Here is an 18,150-nt window from a genome sequence, read left to right as displayed (position 1 = left end):
AAGGAGCTGGGTTCCCTCCACTGGTTATTATGGCCACACCCTTTCTCTCAGACCCATGCAGCCTCCCAGAACCCACAGTAAAAAACCAAAATCCTTTAATGCCAGTTGCCAAGGTGATGTCCACTTCAGGCAAAGGTAAATATTGACTGATAATAGACATTATCATTTTCTGTTGTTTGGACTCCAAGGGGTGGAGTCCAGATTAGATTCTATAAATCCTGGAGCCCAGACAGCTTTCAGAAGCAGCTGGGACCAGTGAAGAACTAGGAGTGTGTGAAGAAGCTAGGAAAACCTAAAAATCTCTCCCTCCCTCCCTCCCTTCCTTCTTCCCTCCCTCTTTTATTTCTTTCTTTTCTCCTTCCTCCTTCCCTCTCTCCCTTCCTTCCTGCTTCCTTTCCTTCCTTTCTTCTTCCTCCCTCCCCTCTCTCCCTCTCTTCCTTCTCTTCTTTCCTTCCTCCCTTTCCACTGTATCTGGCATTAAGTAAGTGCCAAATCAATGCCTTTTGACTAATTGATTCAATAAACATTTTTCAAGTTTCTACAATGTGCCAGGCACTGTGCTAAGAATGAAAAAAAGATAGCCCATGCTCTTGAAGGGGGAGGGAAACTGTGTCCCCTTTAAAATTATCACTCTGAAACTTTTGGAGTCTCAGGCCCTCCTGGGAAAGCACATCCCCCCAGATAAGTTATCTTTTGGGGATGCCAGAGCCTTTGATTCAATTAGAAATCTTGGTCAAAAAGCACCCTTTGAAGTGTCATTAATTCCAACTGGAGATCTGGGCCGGATACCGATAAGCATCTAAGCCTGGGAACTTTGGCTTTCTTTTCAACCTGAAACCTGAGCCTCATGACTCCTTTTAAAGGACAGTTTCTAAACTCACTCTTTGCAGAGGGTCCCAAGCAGCTTGCTCTGCTGTTAGGACCCTGCCGGCTGAGAAGGCATTCTCTTCTCAGTGCCAGCCTCCATTCCTCTAATAGGACTTTGCCACTAAAGAAGTCAGTCTCTTAGCAAAACAGGCTTCCTATCCAACCATAAACTTTCATTTTTGCCAATTAATATTTCAGGTTTCATGAATTCTTTCATGAAGAACCTGCACCAACCAAAAGGAGATTTTAACATCTCTCTGATTGTAAGCTCCTTGAGAGTGATGAGGTTAGTGGCAATCTAATAGAGGAAAACAATGCCCAAAAGGAAGCTGGGGAAGAGGGCAGGGAAGAGACACTAGGGGTCCCTGGAGTTGGGGACATTTTATTCCTTGGCGTTGAAACCAGGAAGAGCAACAAATGCAAAGTGGAATGATACTACCTTTTCCTGTATTCCCTCACCAAATGGTGGGTAAGATTTTGAAAGGCAGAAATATTGTTTTTCTCTTTTGAATTCTGACCCTGCCTCCCCTCATCCCCTGAATAGTGCTTAGCCCACAAAAGACACTAATAAAGGGCTTGTTGATGACTCTTGGATTACATCTCGACATATGGCAAGGATGGCAGCAAGGAAAATCAATTTGTGTTTCCCACGTGGATAGTACTTCTATCTACCCTCAACAACCAACCAGTTGCTCCCAAATGGTTGAACTTATGTGTTGCTATCAATGACCTGGTCCAGTTTTTCCGTGTTAACACCCTGAAGAGATATATTTGTAATCCAATACTTTACTGAACTATTAACTGGGGGTTGGTGGGTGGGGAAGGGGAGGCTGTAATCTAGCCACAAATACAGATCAACTTTTGCCAAATATGAGTCATGCTCAAAAAGCATAATATGTTTATGAAAAGATTTCCTATTTAGCTGGAAGACCAACTGGAAAACACTCCAAGAAAGCAAACCACTTTTTCCAGAGGAAAAGACAGCCTATAATTACACTAAGAATCTATCCAGACCACACTAGGCTTGCCACCTGTTTAGGTTTCACCCATATGGTCTGTGGAGATGGCTGGGCTCTTCCCAACCTGGGCATGAGATGCCTTGCCACATGTCACTGCAGGCAAATTTGGGTCCCCTGACGGTCATCCTGAAAGGCCATCTGGGGCTCAGCTTGTCCCCCTCCTTTCCACTGTCATTGAAGCCAATCCATTAGCCTCAAACACTCAATCTAGAGTCAAGTGGCCAAGATTTTCTCTGTAGGTGTGATGCAAGAAGAAAGGAGAAATTTTGCCCTTGGTGCCATCCATTTGGCTGGTTAATGTTCCCTCTTGCCAATGAGATAACAAGCAGGGGGAACAGATCCCAGAAAAACAAAACAAAACAAAAAAAAATCTGTAGTTTGGGTTCCAGTCTTTCAATTCCATTCAGGAATTCAATTGTCATGTGACTCCTACATAAACACTCAAATGAAAGCTCTCTACCCTCAAGAAGCTTATATTCTGGAGTCAGGGAGGATGAATGAGATACAAAATGTATCCATATAATGAAGGATATGTAGAAAGTAACATAATACTAGACTAGAAAAGGTCTCACAAATGGGATGACCACCTGACTTTTCCTTTAGGAAAAAAAAAAAAATTAAGCATGTTACAAGACAGCAGTGAAGATCAAGGGCGTATCAAGCATATCGAAGATACAGTGGTGAGAAACATATTATCAAGAACAACCACCAGCCATCAAGTCAAGTTGATTGGAATGGACTGCTTAAAGGGAAGCAATATAAAATGATTGCAGAGATAGATGCAGAAAAAGATTTTGCCAGACTAGATCCCAAAGGCAAAAGGGGAAGTCATCTTACTGTTTTCCCCCTCCTGTTGTGATAGGGGAGCCACCTGCCAGTGGCTGCTGGAGGTTTAACAGACCTGTAGAATGGATCTCTTCATGTGAGTGGATGGATGATGATGATGATGATGATGATGATGATGATGATGATGATGATGATGATGATGATACAAGGAGCCTCGTCTGACCTCTCTCCTCTTCCCTCTGCATCCAATTTATCTCATTCCCAGTCCACAAGCAACACCTGTGTCAGCAAAGACTGCCCTGCAACTCCTTCAGATGTTATGATCCACAGTTGTGGAGGCTCTTCACTTGGGCATGGTCCTTAACCCCCACCAATAATTCTCTTCCTAGTCCACTGGAGTCCAGCACACAGAAATGGTTTTGGTCTATGACTGACTTTAACTCCACCATGAGGAAATTTTGTTTAATAAACATTTTACAAGGTTAGCGACAGATAGAATTCAATCCTTTTTAATCTGCTTAAAGATTTAATTACTCTGTTACTGTGCTCTGAAACCTTTCATTATTTGAGTTTCAACATTCTAAGCATCCTCATTGAGATATGATGTTTATTCCCTTTTGATCTGCCCTTTAGTCTTTGGGCTCCAAGTCAATCCTTGAGCTTCTCTTCAAAAAGCACATGCTTATACACAGATAGAATTGTAACTAGGGTAAGGTAATTGGGGATTTGTCCCAGGTTTCTAAAATTTAGAATGGCGCTGACAACATGTTCAGTCCTTTTGCAACATAGAAATAACTGATTTTAGCTCCTGTTGGGCAAAAATAATTCATTGAAATATTGTTATGAGGGATATTTAGCCAATGATGGCTCAGACCTTGGACCAGGCAGACCCCTTCCTCGTAAGCCATATAGAACATGAGCAATATCTCTTGAGTAGTCTCAGTGTAACATGTGGAGACTTGGTGAGCTAACTTCTGGCCAGAGTGATTAAGGTTCTTGGTTCTGTGGTGATGAATTTTCTTCTGTCTGAGGAGCCGAAACTGAGTGCTCTTACAAAAGATAAAGCATAATTTTCTTTTATGTGTGTGTGTATCTGTTTGTATCTCTGCCTATCTCTGTCTCTTTTTCTCTCTGGGTGTCTCTCTCTTGATTCCCTGCTGGCTTTTTTAAGTAAGGAAGGCTGCTAATAAGCTGCTGGTTGGGGGAGGGAGGGGCTGTGCCTTACTTATTTCCCCCACCCCAAGTCCTCCAGTGTCTGTGAAGCAGTAGTGCTTATTTATCTTTGGTACTTTTGGTGTTTAGTCTTTCTTGATCTTAGATGAATGAGCATCTGCAGATGCCATTGATCCCGTTGGAACCTGGTACCCTTCAAAAGGCTAAAAAATCCATCCAAGATCCTACATCTGGCAGCAGAGCAGCAGTAGCAGCCGTGGAGTCAGGGAAGAAGCAAGAACAATAATCAAGCAAGTTGTGTGGGTCAACTCAGTGGGGTAGTAACTGTAGAGTAGTAATCTGAAGAGGTAGGACATCAAGATGGAGAAGTAGCAGCCACACTGAGCAAGGAGAACGACTCCTCAATTATCAACATAATGCCCTGAGACAAACTTGGCCAGGACTCCACTAAGGGAGAAAAGATCTTTGGGGCTTTGGGTATCCCTTGGTACCACATCTTTCCAGGTCTTTTATCTGTGAAAGAGAAGGACATACTCCCAATCTGAGGGAGGTTTTTATAACTTCCGTTTTCAATGGACATTTCTTTTTTAAAAGCTTCTGCTGACAAATGGTTGATTTCGAGATTACACTGTATGGGAACTTGTATTAGAAGCCATAATCACTCAGGGTTACCCCTCAAACCCAACTGTTCTGGGAACCTAACCTGCCACTGGGCAGTGGGAATTGGGAGAGTGAGCCCAGGAAGGTGCTATGGAATAAGAAACTACCAATTGGTGGCCCAAACCCAGATGCTTACTCCCCAAACCCAGATTCACTACCATGGCCGCACCATAGGTCAGTTCCCCTCCAGTAACTCCTGACCATGTCCCAGGAGTTCTATCAATCAATGTTTACTAAGCATCTTCTCTGTACCAAGAACTGGGGGTGTGCTGGGAATATGAAGAAAAGCAAGAAACAATCCTTGGTCTCAAAGAGCTCACAATGGGGGAAATGGTTTGTCAGCAAGGGACAAACAAGCTAAAAATGGGACAGATTGGGAATAGTCTCAGAGGAAAGGTTCTAAAAGAGACTAGGGAGAGTTGGGAAAAGCTGCTCCTGGCCAAATCCTCCTCCTTCCCTTTCCCAGCAAGTACAATTGAGGCTCATTTTGGTGCAGCTTGCTTCTTATCTGCCCTGACCTCCAGATGTGTCTGTTCCCTTAGCCCTGGCCCCGGGGGGATTTTAGTTGGAGAATTTTTGAAATGGAAGAGATCTCAGACATCCTCTAGTCTAATCCACTTAATGTATAGATGAGAACAGTGGCCACAGAGCCAATTACTTTTGTGTCCCTACCAGAATCCAGGTTGCCCCAGTTCCTAAGTCTGGGCTTCTTTCAATTATTACATACCATGGTCACCCCTTTGTCCTATTAATAATTCAATTCCATTTAATATAATTCAACGTACAAATGTTAAGTAATGTGGGAAGCATTGTGCCCTTGAGGTGCTGGGGGACATACAAAGTTTAAATAAAATATTCTCATGAACTCAGAGATTTTTGAATTGGACAGAGGCCTCAGGGGCCAACTAGATCAACACCTTCATTTTACAGATGGAGAAACTGAAGTCCAGAGAGATTAAGTGACTTGTCCAATTTCAAATAAATTATGAACCAGAACCTGCACATAATTTGGGGGATGGAGCGAGAGAGTTCAGACTATAATGACCAATGCCTTCATTTTATACCTGGGGAAACTGAGGTCCAGAGAGATTAAGTGACTTGTCCAATTTCAAATAAATTATGAACCAGAACCTGCACATAATTTGGGGGATGGAGCGAGAGAGTTCAGACTATAATGACCAATGCCTTCATTTTATACCTGGGGAAACTGAGGTCCAGAGAGATTAAGTGACTTGTCCAATTTCAAATAAATTATGAACCAGAACTTGCACATAATTTGGAGAGTGAGATGAGAGAGCTCAGACTATAACAAACACACAGAGAGAGATAATTGTGATATGCAATATTACATGATAAATGTTATTTTGTGTTTTGTGAGAACTGAGTAATGAAATGTCTTCACTGGTTGGGGGGTTGGCAATCAGATCTTTCATAAACTAGATGGCATTAGAATTGGATTATAAAAGATGGAGAGGAATTCAAGAAGAGGAGATGTGTAATACTAAGTAGTGTGACTTTGGAATTAGGGAAATCTGTGCTTTAAGTCTAGTCTCCAGAACATATTGGCTGTGTGACCCTGGGTAGTCATCCAATCTCTGAGCATATCATGCAATTTTTTAATATGATACGTGTTGTACAGCCAGTGTTGATAGAGGGATTCATCGAGAGATAACGGGAAAATGCTAAGCTAAGAATCTGGTTATGGAGAACTTTGAATGCCGAGAAAAGAAACTTAAGCTTTATCCATTAGACTATACAGAGTTCTTGAAGGTTGCTTGGTTTATTTTTTTTTTTTTGACAAGAGATAGAAAACGACTGTGATTACATTAGTATAGGAAATTCCCTAGTGAAGCAACCCTCCCTATCAATCAATTCAAGTTAGCATTTTTTCTGCAAGTCATAATCTAAGAGAGTTATCTCTAAATCACTGAGATTTTCCCAAAATTGCACAGCAGGATGTGCCAGAAATAGGACTTCAGCCCAGGTCTTACTGGCTCTGAAGTCACTTCTCTATTCTATCATCCTATTTCTCTTTTTTTAAACACAGGGATAAAATAACAAACTAGAATCTGCAGCAATCTGAAGAATGGATAAACATTAGAAGAGAAGAAAGGTAGAGAAATATGTTTGGAGGCTACTATAATAATTCAAGATGGTGGCAATGAAGGCCCGTATGAATATGGCAGCAATTAGGAGCGAGAGAAGACAGATGTAAGAAATATTAGCCCCAGCCTGATGGCTGATTGCTTAAGGGACATGAAGGAGAGGAAAGCATCAACAAAAGCACCAAAAGAGACTAGGGGATTAGAGATACCAGTGGGAAAAAAAATAATGTCAGGAGGAAGAAGAGAGTTTGATGGAAAGATAAGTAATTCAATGTTGGACCTCAGTTTGAAGTCTCTGGGGCACACCCAAATGAAGGTGTCTTGTAGGGGTCAGAAATGCAGCTCTAGAGCTTGGAAGGCAAATCCTGGCTAGAATCCATGAAGGAGTGATGGCAGAAGCTGGAAGAATGAATGAGTGTGCCAAGGGAAAGGATGGGGAGGAAAGATGGTCGAAGACAGTCTTGGAGAGTCAGCAAGGTTGGGAATAAGAAGGAGAGGAATCAGAAAAGGAGTGATTGGAGAGACAGGAGGAGGAGAACCAGAAAGATATATCTTCAAAGCCTCAGAAGGAGAGACTAGAGAGAGGAGGTGGTCGATAGCCTCAAATGCTGCAAAAAAGAAGAGGATGGTGTGGTACAATGAAAAGAGCTGGAGGTTTTGATCCAGGAGACTCAGGTTCAAAGACTGACTCTGCTCCTACTGCCTGTGTCATCTTGAACAAGGATTTTACTTCTGAGTCTGTTTTTTTCATCTGCTCTAATGAGAGTTTTGATCTAGCTGATCTTTGAAGTCATTTAGCTGTAAAGCTTAGGACTCTCTCTAAGGGAAGGTCGGAGGTATAGACAAAATGATCTTTGTTCTCCCTGGCTTAAATGATGTAGATGATAAGCACATGGGACTCATTGGTCCCATGAGACCTACTGTCTAAACAGGCATCATACAGGCTATGATTTTCTTAAATTTCACCTCATCTTTCTGAATCTTGCAAGTCTTTGACCCTTTTAGAACACTCTCTCTCCTGCTTCACCATTCTCAATAGCCTCTCTCTCCTCTATATTTTGTCTTCCCTTTTGTTCCTTTTTAAATTTTCATTTCACTGACCCTCTAACTTCTTCCTATTTCCCCAGAGCTTCTGATGTCACTTTTCTTAATTTACTAACTTCATTCAGACTTGGAAAATATTACTTCTGTTGATATACAACTTGGCCCCTGCATTTTCAAAATGACTTCCTCCCACATTTCTGCTAACACATGGAAATCCCACCTTGATACTGAAACACAAAGGACTCTGGCCCTTTTTCTGAGATGCCTCCCAGAAGCTCTGTAATCCTCTCTTGGGGGCAGGGCACTTTTAAACTCAGATTCTACAAAGAATCTTAGATCCAATCTCTGTTTTGGAGAATGGTCTCAGGAGACAGTTTTGTCCTTATCTGGTTTTTCTCTGACACAAAGTATGGAGCAGTAACTAGTTAGGGTTAAACAGGATTTTGTCAGAGGATGCTAACATTTGGGAAGGAAGGATGCTTCTGTTTCCTCTCCATAGCAACTGCAGACTTAACTCCTTATCTCAGGTACTCTAATTGTTTCCTTATCTCTGGTACCATTGCCATCATTCCCAGGATTCCCTTAGCATGATACCCTCTCTCTTAGGACCCTCAGTTCCACCCTACTCCTACAGAAATTGGGGCTGGCTCTCTGGGGAACTCAACCACCCCTTCTCTCTACATGACTATATTTCTTCTATCTGAATGATCTTTTGGCTGTTTTTTGTTTGTTTGGTTGGTTGGTTGGTTGATTGGTTGGTTTGGGGGTGAGGTTTGAAGGGAAGAGGGATTGATGAGGAAGTGAAAACATTTTTCCTCAAGGCTTTCGATCTGAAATTCTTAACCTGAGATCTATGAAATGACAAAGAACAATCACTCCTATATGTCAATATAATGAGTTTCCCTTTTAATTCTATGTACTTTATTGTATGCTTTTACAGACATTATTCAGAGAAGGGACCCATGACTTCAACAGACAGTCAAAGAGGTCCAGGACACAAAATAAAAGGTTAAGAATCCTGTTGTAGGTAAGTGGATCCAGCATGGCCTTTGTCATTAAAAGAAAAAGAAAAGAAAGCAAATATCCTGAAATAGTTGTTTTGTTTTATTTGCTATATGGTCATTATTAAATCTCTAGATGATTTTCATTACATGACACAAAATCTCCAAAGTAATGGTTCCATCCCCAGTGTTCACTTAGTATGCAGAACCACTAGTTCTTTCCCATCTTAATTTTCCCCCCTTTTGTGATGGGAGGAAAGGCCAGGTCTGCCCTTGGTAATTACTTTAGGCCATCTAAGTGAGGCTGTCTTTAATCTAATCACTCTAATGGACAAGTAATAGCCGAGTTTGATGGTTAAACTGACTGTCCCCTTCTGGAGCGGGGCAGCCTCCCGCTCTCCTTGCGACTAAATCACGTTAGATTTGCATGAACCTTGAAGTCGCATCTGTCAAAGTGTATCAGGAGAATAATTAGGCATCTATATCCAGTCCCATGCACAGTATGAAATAAACACTAATGCAGACGCTCCTCCAATCTCCGGGCCAGGCCTTGCAGAGCGCGGAGAGAGATGACTGGAATTGAAGTCATCTCCATGCCAGCAATGACTTAAAGCACTCCAGTTTATCCTTATTCGGTTTACTAAATGTTCTGGAGCCCAGGACGCATACAAAGTGCTTTCTCCTCCGCCAGCTGTGAACAGCTGTATCTGTTTCTCCAGCCAGCAATGGCTAATTCCTGGATTACATTTTCTAAATTGATGTAATGTAATCCGCAGAGTGTAAAAAAGACATTCCACTTTCTCCCAGCAGAAAAGCAAGGGGAAAATCCCTGGGGGCAGAGGATCATATTTATATCATATTAGAGCATATCCCACCCTGCTAAATTCTTTACATGATATACAGCACCGTGAAAGGTAGGGGGAAATTCATGGAGCACGAAGCTGAACTTTATCCGAAAGGTTTTCCTGCTTCTGAAGAGTCTAAAAACCACTTCTCTGAGTCACTGCTTCAATCCATTAATGTAACACCCCCTCTGGAGCTGTCCCCCCTTACCAGAAAGGGCGACAAGAAAGCTTACATTTTCTTTCAGGTGCTTCAGCCCATTCTCCTGAAGGCTTCAGCCCCAGAGAATTTTCAAGAGAAGGGATTTGGGGTTCAAGAGACGGAAATAAGACCTTCAAGATCAGGAAAATGAAACACTTCCCCATTTCCCTTGGGGCTTAACATTCAAATGTCTCATTCTACAGGCAGGACTTTTTTTGTTCAGACAAAATTTTTAAATCATATTTTTTAACTTAGAAAAATGTGCCTTTTCCTCTTTGATTTGATTTTATTTTAAATTTAATACTTAAAAAGGAAGAGAAAATTTCCATGGTTGACTACACCTTCCTCTCAGAGTTCTCGGGGTAGCCCAGAAGTGTGTGTGCCAGTCTTATTATCATGTTGTAAGCTAAAACCCCAATTCTGATGCATTCCCTTAACTAGAAGCAGCAGCGATTAACAACCCAGTTCCATGGAACTAACATCAATTAGTTTTTGTAGTTATTCAGTCATTTCAGTCACAACTGACTCTTTACGACCCCATTTTGTGGTTCTCTTGGCAAAGACACTGGAGTAGTTTGCCATTGCCTTCTCCAGTTCATTTTACAGGTGAGGAAACTGAGGCAAACAGGGTTAAGTGACTTACTCAGAGCCACCTAATTAGTTCTGCTAAAGGGGTATTTAGTAAAAAATATAGCAAAAACAAAAAAATATATATCCTGTTCCCCCCAAACCTGGGAGAGTACATATTCTCCCCTGTGCCATTTAAAAAGTTTGAGAGACATAAATTCTGGGTAATTTAATCATTTTATTAATAATGTCAGCATGTTTATCAATAAAAGGGTAGTCATTTGGCATTCTCTTAAACTAAATTTAATCATAGCAGTGGGCTCAAAGCTCTTATGTCCATTGAGAGGAAGTGTGGCAATCAACTCTGATTGGTTAAGAATTAATGAGAATGAATATTACAATGATGGACTGACTATTGAAATAAACTTTGATTATGTCATTTGCTTTGGGCAATCCATTCAAAGAATTTATTCCCATCCAGATCTGAGTAGAATATGATGGCTTCCCCATCTGGATAGGGTCTGAAGATTATCCAATTTCATTATCAGTATATCCTTCAAAATCAAGACTTTGGAAGAAGGGAGAACTCTGGGCCTCTAAGCCATTAGTTATTCATCATCATTTCTTACCCCTGAGAGATGTACCATTGTTTTTACATAGCATTCGCCCCATCAAACATGGCCTGACTGGGATGGATGAATGAGGCTGCATCTCTGCTACTGCTGAACTCTGCCAGACAAGGAGATTGCTGGGATTTTGCTGTACAACAACTGACTATCCCCACTCTCCTTCAGTATTCTTCAAAAAAGAAAAACTAGACACCACAGAGAAGGAAGCGACAGCATATAACCGTATACTCACAGGACACAGTGCCTAGTGGAATGAGAAAGACCTGAGGTCTCGCTTCCAACCAAAGGCTGAATGTATCCCACTTCCCAGCTATGTAGCTGCCTAAATCAATAGTTGATCTCTTTATCATATAGTAAGCAGACCAGAACCAAGTATAGAAGTATCATCAGACTGGAGATGGGGATAATTCCAATTCCATTGTATATCATTATGCCTTTCTAGAAGGAGGCTCTCAAGTCTCTTCTCTGCAAAGTGTTGCACCCTATCCCTTCTCTATTTTATGTCTACAAATTAGAAAGGAAAAAAAGAGGATTGAAGGTGAAACTACAAATATCTATTGCATATGGTTCAATTTAAATATATATATATAATAAATTTAAAATTAAATTTGAAACTATCATGCTTATGTGTGTCTCTCTCTCAAATTTTTTCTCTTCTGTAGAATAAAAATACTTTAGGCGCAGCTAGTTGGTGCAGTAGGTAGAGCACCAGCCCTAAAGTCAGAAGGACCTGAGTTCAAATTTGTTCTTGTACACTTGACACTTCCTAGCTGTGTGATCCTGAGCAAATCACTTCACCCCAATTGCTTCAGCAAAACAAACAAAAAAACCTTTAATGATCTTTTTTTTTCTTTTCTTTTGATAACTCTATCTCTAGCTTGTCTTCTATTCCCCAGAGTCTTCTCAAAAATCAGAAAGAAAAATGCAATCCTTGTAATATGTAAATATAATCTAGCAATACAAATTTATGTATTTGCCATGTCCAATAATGTGCATCTCCATCTGTCCCTTGCATCCTTCACCTCTGAGAAAGGTGGCTAGCATGTTTCAGTGATGCCATTTTCCAAGATCATGAGTAGTATTTGGGAATGGAAATGAATTTATATTTGGCAAGTCTGGGTTCCAGTCCCTATTTGACCAAGTGATGTCAGTTCTATTACCTTCCTTTTCCTCATCTAAAAAAAAATCTAAAAATAGGACCAGGTGATTTTAAGATGTCAAATGTGTTTTGTTTGGTTTTTTAAATTCCAAAGCCAAATCTTTCCGGGTTTGACTGCAATTCCATGAGATAGGGACTATATTCCCCTCCCCCCATGCCCAGGAATTCAATTCAATTCAATCCAACATGCAACTTTTAAGTGCCTTCCAGCTGTCACTGAAGATACAAAGATGGAAATGAAGCAGTCAGTCCCTGCCCTCAAGAATTCTACATTCTCACAGTTTGGCAAAAAGATGAATGTTGAAAACTATTTTTGCACATATTTGGAAAAACAAAACACCATTTTAAAAAGGCGGGGGGAGGCAGTTGGGTAAAACTAATCAACACAAGTCTGATGATATTGCATACCATGTTTCACACCTAGCCTTTCCTCCCTCCAAGAAAAAAAAAATTCTATGTTCTACTGGAATATGGTATAAGGGATATAACTTCTACAGAGAACCCATGAAATTAACTTTTTTCTGAGTCAAATGTAGCACCATACAGCTCCTTATTACATGGACTTTGTATGTACGACCGAGCAAATCATTCAACACTGCAATATAATGACTAAAGCACTAATAACACAGTTAAGTCCTGATTCTGTTCCCCAGAGTGAGGAAGGGATTTAAATTCAGCAATCTTGGCGTGTAGAACACTGAAGGGAAGTGGGCCATTATCATAATACTTACAAGATTAATGGTAGGTATGATCAATCCAGTGCTTCTCTAAGAAAGATGCACCCCTTGAGTTCTTCCTGGAGTCAGGTTAGGAAGAGTTTTAAAAGCCAAATGGGATTTTTCTATTTCTTCCTGGAGTCCATAAGGAGCCACTGATTCTAGATGGGGTGACACGATCCGAGCTGCCCTTTGGAAAGATGGATTTGAGAGTTGTGAGATGACGGACTGGAGTGGGGAGAAATCCTTGGCAGAGAAACCGGGCTGCAGGGGATCCCCACAGCTCAGGCGTGAGCCAGGATGGGGCAGTGTGGGGGGAGAGAACATTAGGAAGGCCGAGGGGACAGGACCCGACAGCAAATTGGATCTGAGAGTAAAAGAGAGAATACGTGTCCTCTCCCCCTTCCTCTTCCTGTCCCAATATGTTTATACACTCGTGCAGTCATTTACACACATGTATATAAATACGTATAAACATAAAATGTAATTATATAATGTAATTATATGTTTATATACTTATATACATGCATGTGATGTTTCTATATCAGGTACATTTATATAATATTTATAACATCATATAACACATATAATAAACATATACAATTCATATAAATATACAATCACACAATACCTATATGTATATTGCATGTGTGTATATGTATATAAATATGTATGGGTGTGTATGTACATACACATATACATGTCACATATATTTATGTCTATCTGTGTATGTATATATACAGATATTTATTTTCTCATCTTGATAGCTCTCTAAGCTTTCTCTTCCCACAACATTAGAGAAGTACATTCTGAGTTTAACAAACTAAAAATCTAAGTTTTTCCTAAAGGACAAACTGACTATGTTCTCGCTTCCCCCACTTCCCCCACATATATACGAGCACACATACACATACACACACATATACTCAATAACCCCCGTGGCTCCCTATTACTTGTAGGATCAAATATAATATCCTCAGGTTGGCATTTAAAGATCTCCACAAGCTGCCCTCTTCCTACCTTTCTAGGCTTGACTGCTCTCCATGTACTCAATGGTTTGGCCAAGCTGGACATCTTGGCTTTCCCGACACATGGTAATCCATTTTTGGTTTGGGGGACTTTTTCCTGGAAGTTCCTCATGCCTGAAACTGGCTTCTTCCTATTCTTGGGAATCCCAGTTTCCTTCAAGACTCACCTCAATCCTTATCTTCTAAGGGAGACTTTTTATGATCACCCCCCACCCCCACCTTTCTCCTTCCATAATTCCCTTGTATTTGTTTTACCTTCACCTATAAATGTGTGTCCAGTCTCTCCTATTAGAATATTAGCTTCTTAAGGCAAGAACCATTCTATATTCTGCTTCTATGTGGCCCACTGCCTGGCTCATGAAATAAGAAATGGAACTCAGAAAGTTGAATGGAAAGCTCATTGGATTGGGAAGCAGGCGGCCAGGTCTCATCTGATCATTCACTGTATGGACCTGAACAAGTTAATCTCCAACAACAAAAAATAAGCTTTCCTCAACTGTAACATTAGCAGGTTGGAGCTTTAACTTCCCTCCCAGCATTAGAACCCACAGTAGGAAGGGACCCATCTCAGGAGAAGTTGTCAGGCTATAGTTTTGGGGGACCCAGATTTAGATAGCATTTATATAATATCCTGTAAACTGTCCATAGTGCCCTTTCTGTTACAACACAAATTTCTCATAACCAAGCCCTTCTACCACTTGTACGGATGCCACATTTCTGAGGCTCTCATAGCTTTTACCCTCAGCCACTGCAAAGACTTCCAAATTGGACCTTCTGCCTTTAGTCCATCCTCTAACCTCAAAGTGAGGTCTCATGATATGATTCCTTACTTCTAGGATCTCAGAATTTCAAAGATGGGAGAAACCTGAGTGGAATCTGGTCCAATTTATACATAACCTAAGAGACAGTCTGGCCTTTGTTTGAAGACTTAAAAAAATTTTTTTAATTGATATATTTTAGTTTGGTTTTTTTTTATCTCATCAAAATTTTCCTCCAGTGTTTCTCCCTCTCTTTCTCTCCTGGAAAACCACTCCATGATTCTATACAAAGAGGAGAAAGGGACCTGTTTGTGCCAAAAAATGTTTGTGGCAGCTCTTTTTGTAGTGGCTAGAAACTGGAAGATCAATGGATGTCCATCAATTGGAGAATGGTTGGGTAAATTGTGGTATATGAAGGTTATGGAATATTATTGCTCGGTAAGAAATGACCAGCAGGAGGAATACAGAGAGGCCTGGAGAGACTTACATCAACTGATGCTGAGTGAAATGAGCAGAACCAGAAGATCACTATACACTTCAACAACGATACTGTATGAGGATGTATTCTGATGGAAGTGGAAATCTTCAACATAAAGAAGATCCAACTCACTTCCAGTTGATCAATGATGGACAGAGGTAGATACACCCAGAGAAGAAACACTGGGAGGGGAATGTAAATTGTTAGCACTACTGTCTATCTACCCAGGTTACTTATACAATCTAATACTTAACGTACAACAAAAAAATTGGATTTACACACATATTGTATCTAGGTTATACTGTAACACATGTAAAATGTATGGGATTGCCTGTCATCTAGGGGAGGGAGTGGAGGGAGGGAGGGGATAATTTGGAAAAATGAATACAAGGGATAATGTTATTTTAAAAATTACTCATGCATGTATACTGTAAAAAAAAAATTTATAATTATAAAATTAAAAATAAATAAATAATTTTTTTAAAAAAAGTCTTTGCCCTGGATGTTCTCCATTCTTGTAATATACTTCCTTCTTGCACCCACTTCTTAGCAATCACTCACATCTTTCAGCACAGACTTTAATTGCCTTCAAATAGGAGTGTGAATCCTCTCACCATAACTACCTTGAATTTATTTCCTATTTATCCTGCTTAGGTACATGCCATCACTCCTGTTAGAATATGAGGTTCTACAGAGATGACCGCTTCTTTTTTTTATTTTGTATTCCCATCACCTGGCACATAGTAGGTGCTTCATATTTATTGCTTGATTGATAGTAAGGGCTCTTTCTGTATCTTTGACTTGTATCCTCTGCATCTGGCAGAGTGAGATATATATAGTAGGTGATTACTGGATGGTAACTGCTTGCATGATTTTTCTTTAATCACATCTTAGGAGAAGTAGGAATTGGGTGAATGGAAATTGTTGAAACTTTTTATAATTAGCCATCTTTAATAGAATTTGCTTTGTTAGCAAATTTAACAAATCACACGGGATTAAAAGTACTCCAGAAAGCTCCATGTTATGTTAAATGTTGAAGTACAATATCACCAGAAATCCACTGGTTCACACAGCCACCTTCTTAAGCAAATGATAAAAGTTGTCCACAGAATCCCAGATTCATTTTTGTCTAAATATCTTTTTCATTTCTGCCCACTTTTCATTTTCTCAATGTCTCCAAATAGCATTTATGAGGAAATTAGGCCTTAAGGGTGGACAGATGGAGAAAAATCTCTTTTTCCATCAAAACTGATCACACTAATCTTTCATATCCCTTAGGACATACCCAAGCTACTAGCAATAGGAAGGAGGTTATTTCAACATTTGGCTTGGGAAGGTCTTTTTTTTTCAGAAAGCTGTTATGTTTCAGGTAGATGTTCAAGTAACATCTTTATTGGTTTTACCCAATAATATAGACCTCAAGGAAAGGATATGGGTGGGACTCTGAGGTTTAAAGGCCACTGAATTCAAAAACAGGATCATAGCTTTATCTATCTATCTATCTATCTATCTATCTATCTATCTATCTATCTATCTATCTATTTCTCTAACCATTTGTTTATTCATTTATTTATTAGTTTTTATATTTTTAAAATGAATTATTCTTAACATTTTTAAAAATTTTGAATTCCAGATTCATTCCCTCTCACCCCTGCCCTACCCACTTAAAAGGAAAATAATATGATATTAATTATACATACAAAATCAAGCAAAACATATTTCCATATGTGCAATATTACTCCCCAAAAAAGAGAAAGTGAGAAAATTATATCTCAACATACACTTAGAATTCATCAGTTCTCTCTGGAGTAGAGAGCATTTTTCATCATGAATCCTTTGGAATTGTCTTGGATCACTGTTTTGATCAGAGTATCCAAGACATTCAAAGTTGATTACCACGACGATGTTACTGTTATTGAGCACAAAGATCTCCTGGTTCATCTCATTTCACTTTGCATCATTTCATGGAGCTCTTCCATGTTTTTTCTGAAAGCAGGGCTCTTGTCATTTCTCCTTTTTCCCCCCTTTTAAAAAAAATGTTTTTCCAAATACATGTAAAGATAGTTTTCAACATTAATTTTTGTAAGTCTCTGTGTTCTAAATTTTTCTTCCTCCTTCCCTTATTTCTCCCCTCCCCAAGACAGCAAGCAAACTGATACAGGTTAAATATGTGCAATCTTTTAAAATATATTTCTATATTTATCATGATGTAAAAAAAAATCAGATTGGGGCAGCTAGATAGCGCAGTGGACAGAGCACCAGCCCTGAGTTCAAATCTAGGCTCAGACACTTAACACTTCCTAACTGTGTGATCCTGGGCAAGTCCAATTGCCTCAGGAAAAAAAAAACAGACAAAAGGTGAAAATACTATGCTTCAACCCACATTCACTTTCCATAGTTCTCTCTCTGGATATAGATGGCACTTTCCATCACAAATCTATTGGAATTGCCTTGAGCAGAGCCAAGTCCCTCAATTGATCATCATGCAATCTTGTTATTGTGTACAATGTTCTCCTGGTTCTGCTCATTTCATTCAGTATCAGTTCATGAAAAGTTTCCAGACTTTTCTAAAATCAGCCTGCTCATTATTTCCTATAGAACAATAATATTCCATAACATTCATATATCTTAACTTTTTAGCCATTCTCCAAATGATGCACATCCATCAATTTCCAGTTCCTTGCGACCACAAAAAGGGCTGTCATAAAACACTTTTGCACATATGGGTCCTTTTCCCTTCTTTATGATCTCTTTGGGATACAGACCCAATAAAGATCACAGGCTATGCACAATTTGATGGCCCTTTGAGCATAGTTACAGATTGCTCTCCAGAATGGACGGATTCTTTCACAACTCCACCAACAATGTATCAGTGTCCATTTTCCCACATCCCCTCCAACACTCGCCATTATCTTTTCCTGACATTTTACCAATCTGAGAGGAGTGTACTGGTACCTCAGAGTTGTCTTAATTTGCATTTCTCTGATAATAGTGATTTAGAGCATCTTTTCATAGGACTAGAAATGACTCTAATTTCTTCATCTGAAAATTATTCACATCCTTTGAGCATTTATCATTTTTAAGGGCACAATAGTATTTTATTACTCCATAGTTTT

The 18,150-nt window shown here is 39.8% G+C and overlaps 1 long non-coding RNA gene across 2 annotated transcripts in view; it reads left to right on the top strand.

Annotated features, from left to right (window-relative positions):
• Positions 1 to 11,416, top strand: part of LOC141555815 (uncharacterized) — a 42,561-nt gene extending 31,145 nt beyond the window's left edge. For both annotated transcript variants that reach the window (XR_012486346.1, XR_012486345.1), the window contains exons 2-3: positions 8,595 to 8,681; positions 10,927 to 11,416. This is a non-coding gene — a long non-coding RNA (uncharacterized LOC141555815). The remainder of the gene's footprint in view (positions 1 to 8,594; positions 8,682 to 10,926) is intronic.
• The last annotated feature ends 6,734 nt before the right edge of the window (positions 11,417 to 18,150 follow it).

The sequence above is a fragment of the Sminthopsis crassicaudata genome, chromosome 1 (genome assembly GCF_048593235.1).
Source record: "Sminthopsis crassicaudata isolate SCR6 chromosome 1, ASM4859323v1, whole genome shotgun sequence".
NCBI classification, from domain to species: Eukaryota; Metazoa; Chordata; class Mammalia; order Dasyuromorphia; family Dasyuridae; genus Sminthopsis; species Sminthopsis crassicaudata.
The sequence above is the reverse complement of the archived record's forward strand: the minus strand, read 5'-3'. Positions and strand labels throughout refer to the sequence as shown.